This window comes from Peromyscus eremicus, chromosome 23 (assembly GCF_949786415.1).
Source record: "Peromyscus eremicus chromosome 23, PerEre_H2_v1, whole genome shotgun sequence".
In the NCBI taxonomy this organism is placed as follows: Eukaryota; Metazoa; Chordata; class Mammalia; order Rodentia; family Cricetidae; genus Peromyscus; species Peromyscus eremicus.
Genome location: NC_081438.1, coordinates 9,669,408 through 9,689,548, shown reverse-complemented (window position 1 = coordinate 9,689,548; position 20,141 = coordinate 9,669,408).

The following is a 20,141-nucleotide window of genomic DNA, read 5'->3' as shown; positions in this document are numbered from 1 at the left end:
CTGGAACTCACTGCAGACGAAGCTGTCCTTAGACTCACCGAGATCCTCCTGTGTCTGCCTTCTGAACTCGGGGTTTAGAGGTGCGCGAGCCACCACGCCTGGATCTTTTCCCTCCCTCTGACCTCCACGTGCAAGCCGTGGCATGTGTACCCTCATCCCCACTAAATAAACACATGCAAAAATAACTGAGATAAAGAAACGAAGAGACAACTGAGCAGACAGACGATACGAGGGATGGATACACAAGGAACAACAGTGGATAAGATTGAAAAGAACAAAAAATTCAGAGATGCAGCAAAGAAGTCGAGCTAAGCACCTGGGGACAAGTCAGGTAGAGAAGGGGGGGCAACAGCGGGAAGAATAATGAGAAACATCTCCCCAAGTCTCAGAAGTCCACCACAGCACAGACTGGAGAATGCTCTATGCGGCCCAAACATGTGATGCTTCATCTAGACACTTCACAGTGAAATCTCTGAACACGAGATGGAGAAAAATCACGCAAGTAGCTAGGAGGGGGCTGGTGAGAAGGCTCACTGGGCAAAGGTACAGGCTACAGAGCCCGACAACCTTAGTTCAAGTCCGGGGACCCCACGTTGTCCTCTGACCTCCACACACAAGCTGTGGTACAAGTGCCGTGTAGCCCCCCATAAATAAAAGTAATAAAAATTAAAAACTGGCTATGAAATGACTGAGCATCTTTCTCTAAGACTCAGTGAGGCTGCACCAATTTCTTTTTTTGTTGCTGTGAGCACCTCAAGGGAGGAAGGAGTTGCCTTAGGTCACAGTTTGAGGGGACAAGTCCATCATGGCGGCACCCAATTCCGTGGAGGTGGGGGTGGAGTGAGGACTTGGAGGGGGGCGTATATGGCTGGAATTCTTCATCTTCCATCTCAGAGGAGCAGGAAGCAGAGGCAGGGGGATGCTGGCTTTCTCCATTTCCCTTTTTATTTAGCCTTGGACCTCAGCTCATGGGCTGGTACTAGTACATTTGTAGTGTGTCTTCTTCCCTCTGTTAATTCTTTCTGAGAACACCCTTACAGGACCCCCCACCCTACCCGACTCCCAGTGGTTCTAAGTTCAGAAAGGTGGGCGGAGATTATATCATCTATGACAGAGGATGACAGCTGAGTTCCAGATCATAAAACCCAACTCTGACCAGACGATGCTGAAGACCCTCATGGATATTTTACGGCCTCGTGCGTTATTTCTCAGGTGCTGGCCACCTTTTTGTTTGAGGCGGGGTCTCTCGTTGGTCTCAGGCTCACAGCTTAGGCCAGATAGGTTGGCCATCAAGAAGACCCTGGCATCTGCCTGTCTCCACCTTTGCAGGCTGGGTTGCTGGCAGGTACCACCAAGCCTGGCTTATTTACGTGGATGCTGGGGATGGAGCTCGGGTCCCCTCATGCTTGCGCAGCATACACTTTTCTGAACTGTGACTGCTCCTTCCTCAGGTCAGAACCCTGGTTCTGAGCGACGTGAGAAATGGAATCAGAGAAACGGGACCCGCTCCACGGCAGTAGGGGGTAATGGGATGCAATTTGGCTTTAGTAGGGATTCGGAAATGGTGACTGATGGAGAGAAGGGTGTGGATAAGGCCACATTCAACCAGCATTTGGCCTCGATTGGAATAAACTAGCCCTGGAACCATTTCATAGCCCATTCTGGAGGCTGGTATTAGGATCAGAGTGGCCCTCACTCCTCAGAGTTTTTTCTAATCAATACCCCAGCTTCATAAGCACATACATATACGTTCCATCCATTTTTAGATCAACAGAAAATGCTTTCCAGATGTACGTTGGAGGTGACAGACTCCGAACTGCTGAATTTTTATTTTCTGTTAGGCTTCAGCCCGGTCCCGGCAGAGAGCCCATTGTTTTTACATAAAAAGGACCAGTTTTACCTGCTTAATAAGCAGGAGGGATTTGCAGGGACCAGGGGGAAGTGAAGGAATGCGGCTTTCAGACCCGATGATGAGAGAGATGTGGCCAGGTCCCCAGGGCTCTCAGGTTTTAGCCTCCTCCACCTACAATGTCACCCATTGTCTTCTGCGGGCTGTGTGCTAAATGATTGGGGTTTTCATGCTCCCTCTGCCTGTGTGCATGGCCCCAGAGCACACCACTGCCTGGGCTGTTTGGAAACTCTCTGCGGGCGCTTGTTGACCTTGAAGGAACATGAAGATGTCAGCTCCAGGTCTCCACTTTTCTTAGGAAAGTCAAGTTGTTCCCGTGACTGACAGGTAACAGACAAGCCCAGGTGTGAGCTTAGTGTAGCACTGTGTCCTTGAGGAGGTCGGAGGACAACATGGGGAGTCGTTTCTCTCCTTGCACCCTGGGGACCTCAGTGACTGAACTCATGCCCTCAGGCTTGGTGGGAGGTGCCTTTATCCACTGAGCCATTTCCTTTGTTGTTTGAGACAAGGTCTTCCGTAGTCCAGGCTAGCCCTGAACTTCTTGTCTTCCTACCTCCACTTTCCACATGCTGGGATCACAGGTGTGTGCCACCACACTGTGTGTGTTACTTTTGTGACTCAGCCAATTGAAGACTGGAAATGTTTGAATTAAAATGGCCTTTATTTGAACAGGAGCAGAGTCTATCCCTCTCTCTCCTAATTTCCTGAGTGATACATGGTAGTGGATGCTGTGTCATCTGGAAGCCGTTTAAACTGAGTGGGAAGACACATCGGTTCTTGGTGAATCCTCCATTTTCTGTAAGGGGCCTGAGGCTCTGTGGATTTGGCATGGAGTGTCATGGAACCAGTCTCTCCACAGGTACCAAGGGGTGAGTTTGTGTAATTCCTCACCTATGATTGGTTGATTGATTTACGTGAATTTATTTTCAAGACAGGGTTTTGCTGTGTAGCCCTGGCTGTCCTGGAACTCACTCTATAGACCAGGCTGGCCTCGAACTCAGAGATCTGCCGGCCTCTGCCTCCCAAGTGCTGGGATTAAAAGGTGTGCGCCACCACCGTCCTGCTCCCCCTCCTTCTTCTTGTCACAGATAATTGGGCATTAAAGTGTTTATACTTTCTGGGTATGGTTTTGCTCTGTCTGGATTGTGCCCTGGTTCTTCCCTCTTTTAATTTTTAAAAACAATTTTTCTTGTTTTTACATCCTAACAGAACTTTCCCTCTCTTTCTTCTTCCCAGGCCCCCCTCCCCCAACTCTCTCCCCCCACCCCATCCACTCCTCTACTGTTTCTCTTCAGATACAGGCAGGCATCCCATGGATATCAGCCAGCCATTGTATATCAAGCTGCAGTGAGACCGGACACCCCCTCCTTCACCTCCATGTTCTTCTTAAAGGATGCCCATGGAAGGACACTCTTCTCTTACAAGATACAGATGTTGGAATTCATCCAAGGGGCCATGATGAGGCAGGGTAGAGCCAAGATGTGGATCTGTGGAGTCTGATGCAAGAGATCTTGGAGTGTCCCCTTTGTTATAGAGCTTGCCCAACTCAGTTGCCAAAATGTTCCAGCCTTGAGTGGGCCCCTGTGTTGTAGTTGCCAGGAGTTTGTACAGATACATATGCAGGCAAGATGCTTATACACATAAAATAAATAAAAATTTAAATTTTTTTGTTTTATTTTTTTATTCACTGGTTTGTGGGTATGTCTGTGTGTGTGTGTGTGTGTGTGTGTGTGTGTGTGTGTGTGTGTGTGTGCAGTACCTGAGAAGGCCAGAAGAGGGTGTAGGATCCACCTGGAGCTGCAGCTACAGGCAGTTGTGAGCTTCCCGATGTAGATGCTTGGAATCAAACTCGGGTCCTCTGGAAGATCAACTAGTTCTCTTCACCACTGAGCTATCTCTAGGCCAGTGGGATTACCCAGAAACACACTTCTCTAGAACTACCAAGTGACCTGGTCGGCCTCTGGGGCCATGAATGCTGACTATTCTATCACATACACTGTTTATTAACAACATTATTTTTCTTTTTCTGTTAAAAGAGCCCATTTCTTTCCCATACAGAGAATATTTAAATTCAGTCCTGTTGAGAAACCAACATTTACTCCACAGATGCACAACCACTTTAATCTGGAGGCAGCCGGGTTTGCAGGAAGCTAGATGGGATGTGAGGAAGGGACACATCATCAACCCTAACCAACATTAGGGAGATGAAATAGCCCAGAGATGCAGGAGCTTGCTCTCCTAGGCGGTGGTGGGAAAGCCCTGCTGGTGGGCATGTTCATGAAGACGCTAAGGCCTGCTGACTGCCTGACTTTTCAATGACTGAAGAGTCACACAGTGCTGGACTCAGTGTTCATTCTGGAACTCCTCTTCCTCCTTTTTCTCTTCCTTGCTCTGCCTTTCCTCCCCTCCCCTCCTCTTCCCTCCCCTTCCCTCCCCTTCCCTCCTCTCCCCTCCCTCCTCTCCTCTCTTCTCTTCCCTTCCTGCCTCTTCCTCCTCTCTCCTTTTCTTTCTCTTCTGATAGGGTCTTGCAATGTAGCCCTGCCTGGCTTCAAATTCATCCCCCTGCCTCAGCCTCCTGTGCACCAAGATTCTAGGCATGGGTGCCCAACAATAGTGCCCGTTTCTTCACTCACAGTCCCGTTCAACCTAAGGGTAGGGTTCTAAAAATGGCTTCTTTGAAAGATTATATAGAGTGTCCTGAGGCTGTAAGGCAAACAAAGCCTGGAGGCTGGATCCAGCTCCTTTGGGGCCTGTGCTGGTCCTTAGCATAGCTGAAGTGTCCTCTCAAAGGAGAGAGAACCTGACCTTGACAGAAACCCCCAGAGATTAAAACAAAGTATCCTGGACTTCAGACATCAGTCTTGGGAGAAAGGAGAGGAACGGAGGTGTTTAGTGGGCAGCTCAGGTGGGGGTGACTCCATCGAGGACGGGAAGCAGACTTAACAGAGAACAGAGGGCGGGTCCAATGTCACAAGCAAGAACCAGAATCAGGAGTGGAGGAGCGTGTCTGTAATCCTAGCACTCAGGAGGCAGAGGCAGGAAGACAGAGATTTCAAGGCTAGCCTGAGCTACACAGTGTCAGTTTGAGTTCCGCCTCATCTCGTCTCAAATAAACGATAAGCTCTGCAGGGTGGCACACACCTGTCACCCCAACATTTGGGAGAGGGAGGCAGGAGGATCTGGAGTTCAGTCAGTCCTGGCTACCCAGGGAGTTTGATGCCAGACTGGACTACATGAAACACTGTCTAAATACCTAGAAAATAAATAAGTGGCCGTGGTCGTGTGAGACCTGCCACAAGGCTCTCTGGAATTTCTTTTTTAATATTCTTTGGGCAGGAAGGGAAGGTGTTGCCGGTGTTGACACAGCACATAAATCTGAGGAGTTAACATCATCACACCCACCTCACGCTTCTTGGGAGGAGAACCCAGGCTGCAGGCCGTGCTGTGGCACACTCTGAGACTGCCCCACCTTGCCCAAAGTGTGGGTATGAGTGCTCTTGCACCTTCTCTAGGAAGAGTTAGGATGAGGAGTTTGCAGACTTCTCGACTTCTCCCCACCCCGTGTTCAGAGCAGAGCGGGGTCGCCCGGAACCCGCCTCCCCAGCACACATCTGCTGCACACATTGCCACCGTGTACTCGGCTTGTTCAACAGTGAGCAGAATTAGTTCCTCTCATTACTCCCCATGTCGCTTTCAAACCACACTTGAAAAAAAAAAAAAAAAAAAAACCGCTGAAGGGGTCTCGGTAGAACTGGAGGCATTGGCTCCAGCTTCCTAAATGCGGGGGTTGGGGGTGGTGGGGAGAGGGAGATGGGTGGGGTTCAGAGAGGTGGGGATTGACTTCGTGGAGGGAAATAGAGCGGTAGCCTGAATGAATTCCTACTGTTAACTCCTTGTGCAAGTGTGTGTGTGTGTGTGTGTGTGTGTGTGTGTGTGTGTGTGTGTGTGTTCTTGCCTATGTCTATACATGTCTGTCAGAATCTCCAGTACTTGCTTTTCTGTTTAGATGTCTATTTTATGGGTCTGTCTGTCTCGGCATGCCTGTGTGCTGTGTGTGATTTATTTAATCCATTAATTATTTGTTTTACTTTATTTTGATGCTGGGGATCAGATCTAGAGCCCCACGCATGCTAAATCAGTGCCTTGCCACTGAGCTGCAGTCCTAGGCATTGGTTTGATGAAACTGTTCTGCCGTGGGGTCCAGACCTTTGGTTTTGACTTAAGACAGGGTCCTACTATGTAACCCCAGCTGGCCTCGAACTCACTGTGTAGACAAGGCTGGGACCAGAAGCCATAGCGATCCACTTGCCTCTGCCTCGGTCCCTTTGGTGTACAGGCTTCCCTGGTGACCTGGGAAAACAGCCACGAAGGAGACTCAATAGCTCTTGCTGGTAAGGGTAGATGAGAATATCCTACTCTCTCTGTAGAGACTGGGAAGCACATAGATGGTATTTTCAGGAGCCAGGAAGTGGGGAGCTGTGTGCTCAGAGAATTGGGACTGGGTAAGAGCTGTCGGTTGGAGCCTCAAGCTATAATTCAAGAGAACTGCGAGAGGCCACGGTTAGCTGGGCCCTTTTGCAAAGAACAATTCCACGCCAGGTGAAAAAGGCATGGTGACTGAAGCCCCTCTGAGAGCCTCCCTGGTCGTCCCTGAGGGCTGCCCGTTCCTGAGACACATGTCTTATGCCTTGCGTATCATGTGCCTATCACTCCTCCAAATGGCTGGTGAGAACCCACCAGTGCGTCTGTGTTTCTGCAGGTCCATGGCATAGGATTGCTGGAGATTCCAGCTCTGCAAGTCTCCAATGTGGGCTCGAACACTGCTCAGCCACATCAGGGACTGTCTATCCTTGGGAGGACCCGTGCCAAGACTGGCCTCAAGAGGAGGCTGAGCCATGCAGGGTAAAGCAAGGCAGCCTGGAAAACAGGAAGGTTAGTTTCCAACCGGGTTTCGCCGAGTAGAGTACCCATCTCTCCTGAGGCCAGCTCGTATGGAGAACAGTGGATGTTTCCACACAGCAAGCAGCTAGTCTTAGGTGACTCTTTGGAAGCACCAAAGGTGAGATGCTCATGTCTCTGCCTGAGCTGTTCATCTCTGAGGTAAGTGATATTGAACCCATTTTATGACTGGATAAGTGGAGGCTGAGGAGTAAGTGGCAGGTGTGGCGTGTGAATGCAGTTCTCTCTGGCTTCAAGACATGACTCCAAAAGTCTTAGCTAAGTCTCTATTTTCCCATCTTTAAAATGGGGCTAACCACTGATCCTGCATTACAGGGCCTACATGATGATTGAATGAGCTGTCTGTGTAAGGCAAATGTCAGTGCAAATGGCGTGGAGGGCGTTTCATAAATATAAACTCTCTGTCTCTCTGTCTCTCTGTCTCTCTGTCTCTCTCTTTCTCATTTATTCAGCAGATACTTAGTAAAGGCTAATTAAATGTCCAGGGGAATGAGTAGGATGCAGTCATATGGACCTGTGATTCCAGCCACTGGACTAGCTGAGGCAGGAGGATTGCCAATTCAATACCTGTCTGGGGGTATAGAGTGTATTCAAGGTCAGTTTGAAAAATTCTTATCAAAATCCTATGTCTGAATCTGAGTGTAGGGGCACATACCTTTAATCTCAGCATTCAAGAGGCAGAGGCAGGGGGATCTCTGTGAGTTCAAGACCAAGTGTACAGAGTGAGTTCCAGGATAGCCAGGACTACACAGAGAAACTCTGTCTCCAAAGAAACCAAAAGAAAAGGAAAAAAAAAAAGAACCCGTGTCAAAATAAAACATTTAAGGTCTGGAGATTTGGCTTGATAGCAGTGTGCTTGCCTGGCATTTGTGAGGTCCCAGGTTCAAATCCCGGCATCAATGTGTGTGTGTGTGTGTGTGTGTGTGTGTGTGTAATGGCAGAGAGCTTGCTTAGCATGAGCAAGGCTCTGGTTTCAGCCCTCAGTAAAGCAAACCTAACCAGCCAACCAGGCACCTAGCCATGTATAGAAAGAAAAAGACCCCCAAGGAGCTGGGGATGGGCTCCAGTTTGGTAGCATGCTTGCCCAGCACAGACATTCAGTCCCCAGCACCCCATAAACAGGGCATGGTAGCACACACCTGCAATCCCAGCACATGGAAGTAGAGGCAGGAGAATCATGGGTGTTCAAGACCATCCTCAGCTACATGAGACCTTGTCTTAAAAGAGCAAAACCGGATAGGTGAGATGGCCGTGCACGCAGAATTACTTGCCATACAAGCCTGATGCCCTTGACCCAGGATGGAGGGAGAGCATAAGAATAAAAACTAAAATTTAAAAACAAAGGCTGGTGAGAGGGTTCGGTGGGTAATGGCACTTGCCAAAAAATAAAAAATTAAAAATAAAATAAAAGCTCCATGACCAGAGTTTGATCCCCAGAACCTGTGTAAAGACGGAAAGGGAGAATCAATTCCACAAAGTTATCCTCTGACCTTCACATGTGGACTGTGGCATGTACCTGGTCCACTCATCCTGCATATGCACACACAATAATAAAAAAAAAAAAATTTGAAAATGCAAAAAAAAAAAAAAAAAAGACAAAAAACAAAACCAAACCAAAAACCCACCCCTCCTGTTGCCGAAAACCTGCCTCCTCCTTCCCCAGGGACATCAGTACAGACAGAGAAATAAATTCGAGACAAGTACATCTCCCCTCTCGCTTTTCTCAAAGTCTTCCCATGAGGTCACGGCTGGATGAAACCCAAAGCCAGGGCGATGTCTGGGACTTGATTTTTATCAGAATCGGCTTTTCCCAAGCAGACTGCACATGCCATTGATATACAATACAGTGTTATTTATGACTTGTTGAAGACCCACAGTCTGCTTGGCCCTTTACAAGAGATAAAGAAGATAAGCCCCGAACCCCTGGGAGGCTTGCAACGTGAGTCTCTCAGACTCCAGAGCCGTGCTAGCTGGAGTTTGGATGCTCACAGCCCGTTGGTCCCCTGACTGGTTTATTCCTCTCATAAAGGGAACACAGAGGACAGTGCCTTGTCTCAGCTTGGATCTGCGCAGACCTGGCCCTTGGTATAGAAAAAGCAATAATAACGTATGATACTGAAATTAATTAAAACTTAAGAAGTCTTTCCATATTCCAGACCATGAATAGCGAGGTTTTCATTTCCCTCCCCATCCCTGCACACCTTCCAGTTTGAAACTAATCCCTGAGGGGCAGGAAAGGAAGGCGACTTTTCAATGGAAAGAGATCAGCAAACAGATCTTATTTTGCCTGGAAGGTTGGTACCGCTAGCAACTTGAAATCTTCTGTTTTTGTCAGTCCAGGAGAAGGTTCTGGTAAACCTGGTTCTTCTGAGCTTGGAGAATGTTGATCGTTATCCCATCTGCCTTGAGAGAGAGGACAGACCCTATGCAGCCAGCTGAAGAAGTGTCTGAGTATTGTTAGCCCCTTCAGTAAACTTGGACCTCCATTGGCAGACTCTGATGGAAGATGCTGAGAGCTGAAAAACTGGATGCATGAAAGCCACCGACAGACTCATTCCCAACCATTCATCCCTTCATACTCCAGCACTGGCCTTCGCACAAACCAAAGACACTGGACAGTTGTCCCAGGATCCTCCTTAACCAACTGTCTCATTTCCATCAAACCACAACGCTCTATTTTCTATGCATCTGTTGGTCCATTTTTTAGCTGTCTGTCTGTCTGCCTACTTGGTCTAGCCACCATTCCCTTCTACCCAGGAGGCCAGTACAATGATTGCCCTGATTGTCCCCTCACCCCCTTGTCATTTGGTTCTCTAGTATAATTTATCTTTATCATGCATCCATAGTATATGCCTTTTGAGATGGGGGTCTCACTCTCCAGCCCTGGCTGGCTTAGAACTTGCTACTTAGACCAGGTTGGTCACAAACTCACAGAGACCCACCTGTTTCTGCCTCCCAAGTGCTGGAATTAAAAGCGTGCTCCACAACCGACTGGCTCATCTTTGGAGTTCTGAAGTATTACTCTCTTGTCTCATCTCCCTACATGTTTCTATTCCTTTATTATTTTATTTTTTACTTTATGAGACAAAAATCTCACTTCATAGCCCAGGCTAGTCCTTGTCTCATGATCTTCCTGCCTCAGCCTCTGGAATGCAGAGCTGGGATCACATGCAGGCACCCTTGCCTCCTGCTTGTGGTGTTTTGGTGCTGGGGTGTTCAGGTAGCTCTTGAGGGCATGCGTTAGATGTGATATTGATTGTAGGGCCCACGGAATAAATTTCACTGTGTGGAAAGAAAAACTTACCACCCCACTTTAATAGGCTCCTCTCACCCCGGCCCCATCCTGAGCAGAGAAACCCTACAGGATCTACCAAAGTCATTTGGATGCATAACAGTAAGAGACTTTTAAAGCTAGGAGGTACCTGTGCCTCAGTTGATTTCTTAATTTTGCTTAAAACCATGTAAGACACAATTCTGTGAGACCATCATTCCTAGACCCCTAACCTCAAAAACTTCAGGTGAGGCTTGTGGTGGTATTGTGTTCCCCCAAATATTGTACACCCTAATAAACTTATCTGGGGTCAGAGACAGAACATCCACTAGATACAAAGGCTAGAAAATGGTGGCACTCACACCTTTAATCCTAACATTCCAGAGGCAGAAATCCATCTGTTCAAGGATACAGCCAAGCATGGTGACTTATGCCTTTAATTCCAGAAAGCGAGCCTTTAATCCCAGGGAGTGGTGGGTAGAAAGCAGAAAGGTATATAAGGCATGAGAACCAGAAACTAGAAGCATTTGGCTGGTTAAGCTTTTAGCTGGTTAAACTTCAGGCTTTTGAGCAGCAGTTCAGCTGAGAGCCATTGGGATGAGGACACAGAAGCTTCCAGTCTGAGGAAACAAGACCAGCTGAGAAGTTGGCCAGGTGAGGTTAGCTGTGGCTTGTTCTGTCTCTCTGATCTTCCAGTGTTCACCCCAATACCTGGCTCAGGTTTGATTTTATTAATAAGACCTTTTAAGATTCCTGCTACAGAGGCTGTAGCCTGCTGTTTGCCCTCCTGCAAAGAGATCAGCCAAGCAGCTGACATGTTCAAAAGCTAAGTCACAACGGCTTGCTAAGCCCAGGAACGGCCTGAGGAAAGCCAGGGTTTGCTCAACCCAGTCTGCGCAGGCGCCTGGGACGGCCTTGGCAGCCCGGTGTTGCAAGCTTCAGGAATATTTGCAAAGTCAAAGTTCCTGATGCAGCCTCGGTCCAAGGGAACTCTGTGTTTTTCATTCTAATTGGAGTCGATTGGATTTATATTTACCCTGTGAGTTCAGGGCGAGCTGGCTCTAACATCAATCCATCTGATGGTCCGCGAAGAATTTTCTGATCCTTCCTTGGAGACCTCGCCATCTCGCATCCTTCTCTGGTGGCTGCTACGGGGACAACTCAGAGCAAATCTGTGCTCAGTGGGAGAGGCTTTCCACCCGGGGTCAGCCTAAGTGTGTTGGCCAAGAGCTGCTGCTTTTGCTGTCTTCAGTAATGTCCGTATTATTTGGGTAGCAGCCTGCACAAATGAAAAAGCCTTTTTTAAAAAGTTTCCAGGGACCACCACTGGGTAAAAGTGCTTGTTACACAAACCTGAAGACCCAGCTTCGATTCCCAGAACCCACAGTGGAAGGACACACCCCACTTCCACAAGCTGTCTTCTAACCTCTACACGAGTGCATTCCTATCACACATGTACTGGTAATAAATAAAACCAACCTTCTCAGGACTGGAGAGGTTGCTCCGTGAGTAAGTGTGCTTGCTTTTGTAAGTGGAAAGACCTCAGTTGGATTTTCTTTCTTTCTTTTTGGATTTTTTTTTTTTTTCGAGACAGGGTTTCTCTGTGTAGCTCTGGCTATCCTGGGATGCACTCTGTAGACCAGGCTGGCCTGGAAGTCAGAGATTGGTCTGCTTCTGCCTTCCGAGTGCTGGGATTAAAGGCATGCACCACTACTATCTAGCAAGATGTTCAGTTTGAATTGTTAGCGCCTACAGAAAAGGCTGGCATGATGGGAACAGATGGAGCCTAGGAGCTCACTGACCAGGCAGCCTTACTGGAGTTGTGGACTTTAGATTTAGAAGGTCCTAGAGGAAGACATCTGTGGGAGCCCATTTTTAGGTTCCTCGTGGCTTTACCCAGCAGGTCTGCATAGAGGATGATTAGGACCACGGGCCTGAGTGCAGGTGTCTGAGATGGTCTGCACTTGGTTCTGCTAGGGGGAGGTCTTTTGCTTCACCTCTTGGTGTTTCTATAAATGCCCTAGGACAGAGACAGTCAGGGCCAGTGGATAAGGATCCAGGCTCACCTGAGTCTATCCTATGTCTTCTCTCCCCTCTCTATTTCTAACTAAGTCTCTTATCCCTCAATCCTCAAGAGTTCCTGGGGTAAATAAGTGTGGGGGCTGGTCCAGCCCCCACAGACACCTAACAGTCCAGTGATCTGTGGGGACAGACATAAATATTTAGAAGGCCATTAGAATGCCTGATAGCATGATCTTTTAACAAAGTAACCATAATAGGTCCCTTTCTCCCTAGGGTCTGTGACCTTTAGACCAGGTTACAGTCATGAATTCCCACCTGTGCAGCAGGGCACACAGGCCACCGGAAAGTGGTTGGTTGCCCACATAGCCCTCATGCCACTGCTGCTGCATCAGTGGGCACACCTGGCCTGGCTGATCTGCATTGCATCATGCAAACTCCAGCACGGAGGCAGACCACTGATGGCTTTGCTCCCTCAGCCGCTGCCTTAGCACCTCCCAGCACCGTCAAAGCCAGCCAGCAGGGAGGAAGCTTCCGGGTCAGTTCCAACTTGACTTCTGCAACCAGGGTGTGTGGCGTCTTCAGCAACAGGGTCTTGCTGTCGAGTGATGGTGGGCAACCAAGGGCAATGGCAACATCCTGCGCTGTTTCAGGGGCCTACGGGGCCTTTCAGTGTGTGTGTGGGGGTTTGAGCTCCCATCTCGTGAACTTCATTTCTCCGCAGATTGCTTTTGAGGTTTGCTGTGATAGACTCGAAGGTGCATCTAATAAATATTGGGTTGTACAGATGGAAAGGAGTGTCAGATGATTTTGATAGAGAAATGTCATTTGCATTTCAGAATGGTGGCCTGTTTACTTTATTTATTTATTTATTTATTTATTTATTTATTTATTTATTTATTATTCATTCATTCATTCATTCATTCATTCATCCATTCATTTGAGATAGAGTCTCACTAGGTAGCCCTGGATGGCTTGGAAGTCCCTATATAGACTAATCTAGCCTCAGATTCATAGAGATTTGGTTGCCTCTACCTTCCACGTGCTGGTCTCAAAGGCATGTGCCACCACACCCTGTCTATTTTTTTTTTTTTTTTATGTTTTATTGCCTCAATCTTACTAGGTAGCCAAGGATGGCCTTGAATGCCTGATCCTCTTGGCTCTGCCTCCAGAGTGTGGGGATTGCAGGATCTGGCCAACCATGCCTAGTTTACGTAATGGTGTGAAATATTCCTTTACACTGCGTGAAGATATTTCACTGTGACTGGTTTAATAAAAAGCTAAATGGCCAATAGGATTTTGGGGGCAGAGAGAACGCTGGGAAGAAGAAGGGCAGAGACTTGAGGAGACACCAAATTCAGAGGAAGCAGCATGGGCAGTACAGAGTAAAGGTGATACAGCCACAAAGCAGAAGGGTAAATGCATAGAAATGGGTTAAAAGTTAAGTTATAAGAGCTAGTTAGAAACACACCTAAGCTATCGGCGGAGCTTTCACAATTAATCAGAAGTCTCTGTGCGGTTATTTGGGAGCTGGCTGGTGTGGCAGAAAAATCCACCTACAAATGGGATAAGTCTTTGTGTCATTGCTGGGGAGCCGGCGGTCCCGGCAAAAAGATTCCACTACAATGTGGTGCCAAAGATGCAACCCAGGTCTTTGTGCACGCTAGGCAAGCGCTTTACCAAATGAGCCCTTTGCCGGTGCTGTTTGAGCTCCCCCTGCCTCTGCCTCCCTAGCAGAGATTGCAGCTGTGTGCCTACTCTGTCTCGGACGGACGAGTCTGTTGTTTACATGGCCAAGGGCATCTGGAGGCTAAGGGACCACATCCTTCCCTGCGCTTCCCCCAGACGAATACTACCAATGATAAAAAATGTCGTATTCCTTGGGTAACCCACTGCTGTTGCTTTTAAAAGGCGAGTTTCTTAAACTATATAATTCACATACAATAAAAACATTTACCCCCTTCAGGGTGCGGTCTGACGATGTTTGTACGTGTTCATCCCTCCGACCAAGAGGGCATTGCGGCCACTCACAGAGACTCCTCGGTGCTCCCCAGGAACCCATTTCCTCCTCTCATCTCTTATGCCCAGGTACCGCGAATCTGCTCTCTGTTCTTTTAGATTTAATGTTTTCAGGATGTCACAAGAATGAAAATTCTACGATGTGGTCTTTGGTGCCTGGCTTCTTTCACTTCATATAATAAATGCATCGAGAGTCATCTGTATTTCTGCAAGGCCCGTGGTTTGATTTTTTTTATTGCTGTGTAATATTCCATTATATAAACATACCGCAATGTGTTTCTGCAGTCAGCAGGTAGTGAACATTTGGGCTGTTTCAATAGATCAAGGTGTTATGAATAATGATGCCATAAATACTCAGACTTGGGCTTTTGTGAGGACACATGTTTTTATTTCTGCTGGATATATACCCAGGAATGGAATTTCTGGGTTAAACTATCTGTGCTTGGTTAACATTATGAAAAGCAGCAAATGTTTCCATTAATGTCCTAACATCTTCCAAGGAATCGGCCATAGTGGAACCTCTCATCCAGATGACCTCGTTTCACCTCTTTAGAGAGGCTGTCTCCAAATGGAAGCACGTCTTGGGTGCTAAGAGTCAGGACTGCAGCATACAAATCATTTTGGAGGGAGACGTGGTTTGCCTCGCCCTCTGTCTGGACAGGATGTGAGAGATTTGATCACTCCGCATCTCTGCCCTTTCTAGTTATGGTTGGTCTGTTTACTACCGGTCTTTCTGGCAGTCTGAAGAACTCACTGTTTCTTCTATGAATTCATTTTCACCTATTTGAGCCAAGAAGACTATGAACTCATTTTCACCTATTTGAGCCAAGAAGACTATGAACTCATTTTCACCTATCTGAGCCAAGAAGACTCCAGGGCTTTGAGTGTTCACACGTTCCTGTTGCTGAGAAAGCCAAGGTTGTTGTCGTCAAGATCATGATGAAGTTAGTGGCCAGTCACTTGTGCTAGCCATTACTAAAGACCATGTGACTGTCCAGAGTCCCAGAACATAGGGCTGGATCCTCGCACCCTGCACTATGGCCTCTGCCTTGAACAAATGAGGAGAAGTGTGTGCACTCGAACCTCAGGCAGCAGCCGCTCAGGGAGCCAAGGCTTCCTGCTTCCTCAGGACCCAGGGAAGGACGGGGGAAACAGTAGTAAAGTAGTAAAGGATGGGGAGGGGGCGAGGGCCAGGACGTGAGCAAGAGAAGCCTTTCATGGGGAGGAGGAGGGATGACAACCTGTTGGGCTCTGTGATCCAGGTGGCTTCACCCAGCATAGGTGAGGCTGGAGATAAAATCGGATTTTGTCCTGAGATACAATGTCAAAGAATGAGCCAAGTGACGGGCCTCTTAATAGTTCTTTCCCCAATCTTTATATCTATCTATAAACTGTTTATTTATTCTATTTCTATCTATCTATCTATCTATCTATCTATCTATCTATCTATGTATCTATCTATCTATCTATCATCTATCTATCTATCTATCATCTATCTATCTATCTATCTATCTATCTATCTATCATCTATCTATGGGTCTATCTATCACCTATCTATTCTATCATCTGTCTATCTATCTATCTATCTATCTATCTATCTATCTATCTATCATCTGCCTATCATCCATCCATGTACCAATGTATCTGTCATCTATTCTATCATCTGTCTATCTATCTATCTATCTATCTATCTATCTATCTATCTATCTATCAATCTTCAACCTATCTATCATATATCTATCTTCTATGTATCTACTTTCTATCTATCCTATTGTCTGTCTATCTATCTATCTATCTATCTATCTATCTATCTATCTATATCTATCATCTACCTATCTTGCAATGAAACTTCTTATTTTCCATAGCTGCTTGCATCTCAGACTCAGTGCACAAGAATTCCATTCCTCTTCTCCCCCTCCTCCAGCTGCCCCTTCAGCAAAGCCCACAAAAGCGACTCTGACAGCTGTAGAGTGATATTGCAATTGATTGGCCTGCCATGATGGCGTGAGCGTGTTTTGTCGTTAGCAAGGAGACTGAAAGGGGCCAGCTAATAGAATGATCTGGCCTACAAGACAGGCCCGGCCTGATGAACAATCCGACACAAATGTCAATAACAATTGGATTGTCTGTAAACTACAGTCACTTAGGGCCCCCGGAGCCTGTCCACAGAGCCGGGACTGAAACCCTCAGCCTCGTGAATGCCAAATCAGGTTTGGCATTGGGAATGAAAAGCCATCAGATGTAATAGTGTTAGGAGGCTGTTGGTCAAAGAAGTGAAAAGGGCTGTGAATAATTCTTGGGCTCTGTGTGTCACAGGGCAGGCATGGTCACAGGGAAGAGAGATGAGAGGAAAGAAAAGGGAGGCAGCTGCAGAGCCCCAAGTACACACGAGGAGGGCAAGTGGCGTGTGGTTGCAACCGTGGAGATGGGCTATGGGGCTCTGAGTCTTGGCTCTGTCATGCCTACACTGTGTGACTTTGGACAAATGTCCTCTCTGTGTCTAGATTCCCTCCTGATGAAATGGGATGACTCAAGACCCAAAAGAAGGTCACACGATGTTAAAAAACTCTGTGCTAAGTACTCCCAGAAAATGATGGGCATTAGAGAGTAGTTAGCTGCTGAGTGCCTGCTGTATCTTTTAAACCTAGAATACAGGACAGGTAAGATGGCTCCGGAAAGCTGCTTGCTGCCAAGCCTAAGAGTCTGAGTTCAATGCCCAGGACACCCGTGGTAAAAGAAGAAAACTGACTCCCATAAGTTGCCCTCTGACCTTCAATGTGTGGGCCCTGGCACCCACATGAACACACCCACAAGATAAACACGTAAATGCACGCAATAAAATGCTTTTAAAAACACACAGCATGAGCTGGTGCAATGGTTAATTTTGGATGTCAGTCCGATTGGATTGGGAATGAACTAAGACCCAGTTCCCTGGGCCAGTTTGCAAGAACATTTCCGGGAAGGATTAACTGAGGCGGAAGACCTTCCCCCCATGGCAGCCCCGATGTAAAAAGGGGTAAGCAAGGCTGAGGCATACCTTTGCTTCTTGCTGGTGAGTGTGTCTATCTTGCTGCCGACACCCTAGCTACATCAGAACCCACTTCTTAGACCTTTCAGTGTGAACTGAAAATGAGTGGCCTGTGAAGAATCCTCCAGGTTTTCAGTATCAGATTGGGATGGCAGAGCTATCCAGCCTCGTGGCCCAAGAGGCTTCTGGGTCCTCAGTCTCTCTAACGTATAGACAGCCATCATTGACTACCCAGCCCTATCATGCAATCCAATCTAATAAATCACTTCTGCAAGTGATTCTGCAAGGGAACATATTCATTCTCTGGATTCTATTGCTTTAAAGGAACCCAACTAATTCAGCCAGGGATGCAGTTCAGTGGTATGGTAGAGGGCTTGTCCAGCATGCAAGAGGGAGGTAGGTTCAATCTGCAGTAACACACACACACACACACACACACACACACACACACACAGAGCGGGGGGATAGAGCACAATGGCTCAGAGTCTCCACATGGCCTCACTTTGAGGATGAATAGATATGATCATGTACACTAAGTGGCATTTATATTTTCCCAGAGGCTGGGGACCCTCAGCAAAGTGAAAATGAGAGAGAGAGAGAAACGTTTCACAGCATCACAAGGCTTCCATTGCTCTCAGCTCAGCCTTTCTTGGAAAACGGAGAGGGGAAAGAAAATACGAAGTCAAGGGTGTCTGGTCTGGTGAGATATTTACCCAGCGTCTCTGAGAAAATCACCCTGAATATGCAGGGCTAAGAAAGGGCTAGCAGGAATGGAGAAGTGGGGAGGAGGCGGGGGTTCGAATCAGAAGCCCCTCTCATAGGCTAGGATGTACCTCAGCTAGTAGAACACTTGCCTCGCACACCTGAAACCCTGGGTTTCATTCCTAGCACCGCGTAACCCGAGTGTGGTGGCACACACCTGCAATCCCTGTATTTAGGAGGTGGGAGAATAAGGAGTTTAAGGTCCTCTTTGGCCATAAAGTGAGTTTAAGGCCAGTATAGTCTACATGAGACACTGTCTCAAAAAGCCATCCTCCCCTAAAGACAATACAAAACAAAACAATGAAAACCAGAGCAGAGAACAATGGACTAGGACATGCATGCCAGGACTCAGCTTACTTTCTCCACTAGTCTACAATCCCAGGCCAGGGGAATGGTGTCGCTCACAGTGGGCTGTCCTCCCTCATTAATTACTTTAACCGTAACAATACCGGGGAGATACACCCATGGGAAAACTCAACATAGAAAACACAGACAATCCCTCACTGAGCCTCCCTTCCCAGGCGGTTCTAGATTGTGTCACGTGGACAATTAAAGCTGATCACAGTAAGGTATCTACCCAGGAGTGGCATCCGTGGGCCCTATGGTTACTCCATTCTTCGTTCCTGGAAGGACCTCCGTGCTCACCACCATAGTGGTTGAACTGAGATAAGCATTTCTGATGACCTCCCCCAGAAGCCCAGAGACAGCCAGTGTGGAGAGCAGAGCTTGCAAAAACATTTGCTGAAGTCAGGAGAAGCCAGAGCTGCTAGGATGGTGGAGTCGAACCATTGAAACTGAAGCTGGGGAGCCTAAAGAGACTCACCAAAGGCATGTGGTGAATGAGTCCATCTCCTGAGGACTCTGGGCTGCAGTGAGCTGGTGAGATGTGCTCTTTGGGGGCCAGGGATTTAGTGGTGGGAGGGTCGAGAAGACGTTTGAGGCACTTTGAGTCAGTAACTCACAAATTTAATTTATTCATTTGCTTCCTTAACTTTTTTGTTATTGTTTTTAAGGGTTTAAGTAACATCTGCACTTCATTCACTTTCTTTTTTTTCTTTAACTGAACCCACTTATTTCCACTGATAGATTTATCTCCCTCCCACGTCATCAGAGAAACAGGCGTTGCATCTGCCGATCGGGATTCATGCTGGCCCTGACATGCACAGCACGCAGGCATTGGCTACAGCTCTAAGCTGGCTTGCGTGGCACCCACCCTACTGTGTGCATGGTGCTGGCTTTATGGGTGAGGCCAGTCTAGAGGTGTCACTGACACCTGGCAGGTCCATGTTCAAAATGAAAATGTGGGGCCTCCGGCTCATGTTACTCACCTTTCTAGATGTCGGAATGGGAGCCACTTAGAGGAGGGATTGACTCTGTCCCTCAGTTGAGGGGACCCAGTCCATCATGGCGTCTGGGGCTCCATAAGAGGTGGTGGGTGCTTGCAGCCTTGCTGTATTAACATCTCAGGAGAGGGGCTTTGTTGGAAGTGGACACGCTATCACCCTCCAAGACCCGTCCCCCAGTGACCCACCACTTCCCCGCAAGCCAGGACCCACCACCTCCTAAGGTTCCCATAACTCCCCCAAACAGCAGCACCAGCTGGTGTCTGAGTGCTCAAGCTACATATTTAACCCATCACACCGTGAATAATGGACTCAAGGCGGCGACTGGAAGTCATTCAAGCCAGCACTGGGCCCTTCTGATTTCAGGGCCCTGCAACTGCACAGCCCCCCCCCCCCCCCCCCGCCCCCGGGATGCCAGGCCTGGTACAGACTTTGGGAAATGCTGCTTTAAGTGGGACTGATTTACTGGCCCATCCGAGGTCTCTTGCAGGGGTGGTCATGCACTCAAAAGTTTCCATGTGAGAGCTGAAGTCTTCACAGGGCCCAAAGGAAGCCTGGTGTGGCTGAACTCCTGATCCAGGAACTGGGACCAGGGAGCCAGGAAATACATACACCTCGGAGACAGGTTCCTGAGAGACACCAGGGAGGGCTGAACTGATACAGTCCAGTGGGTGAAGAGCTTGCTAGGAGGGCCTGGGTTCAGATCCCCAGCATACATGTAAAAGTCATGTGTGGTGATGTGAACCTGTAAACCCCAGTGCTGGGGAGGTGGGAACAGAAGGATCCTAGTACCCAGCCTGTCTAGCAGAAATAGCAAGTACCAGGTCCAGA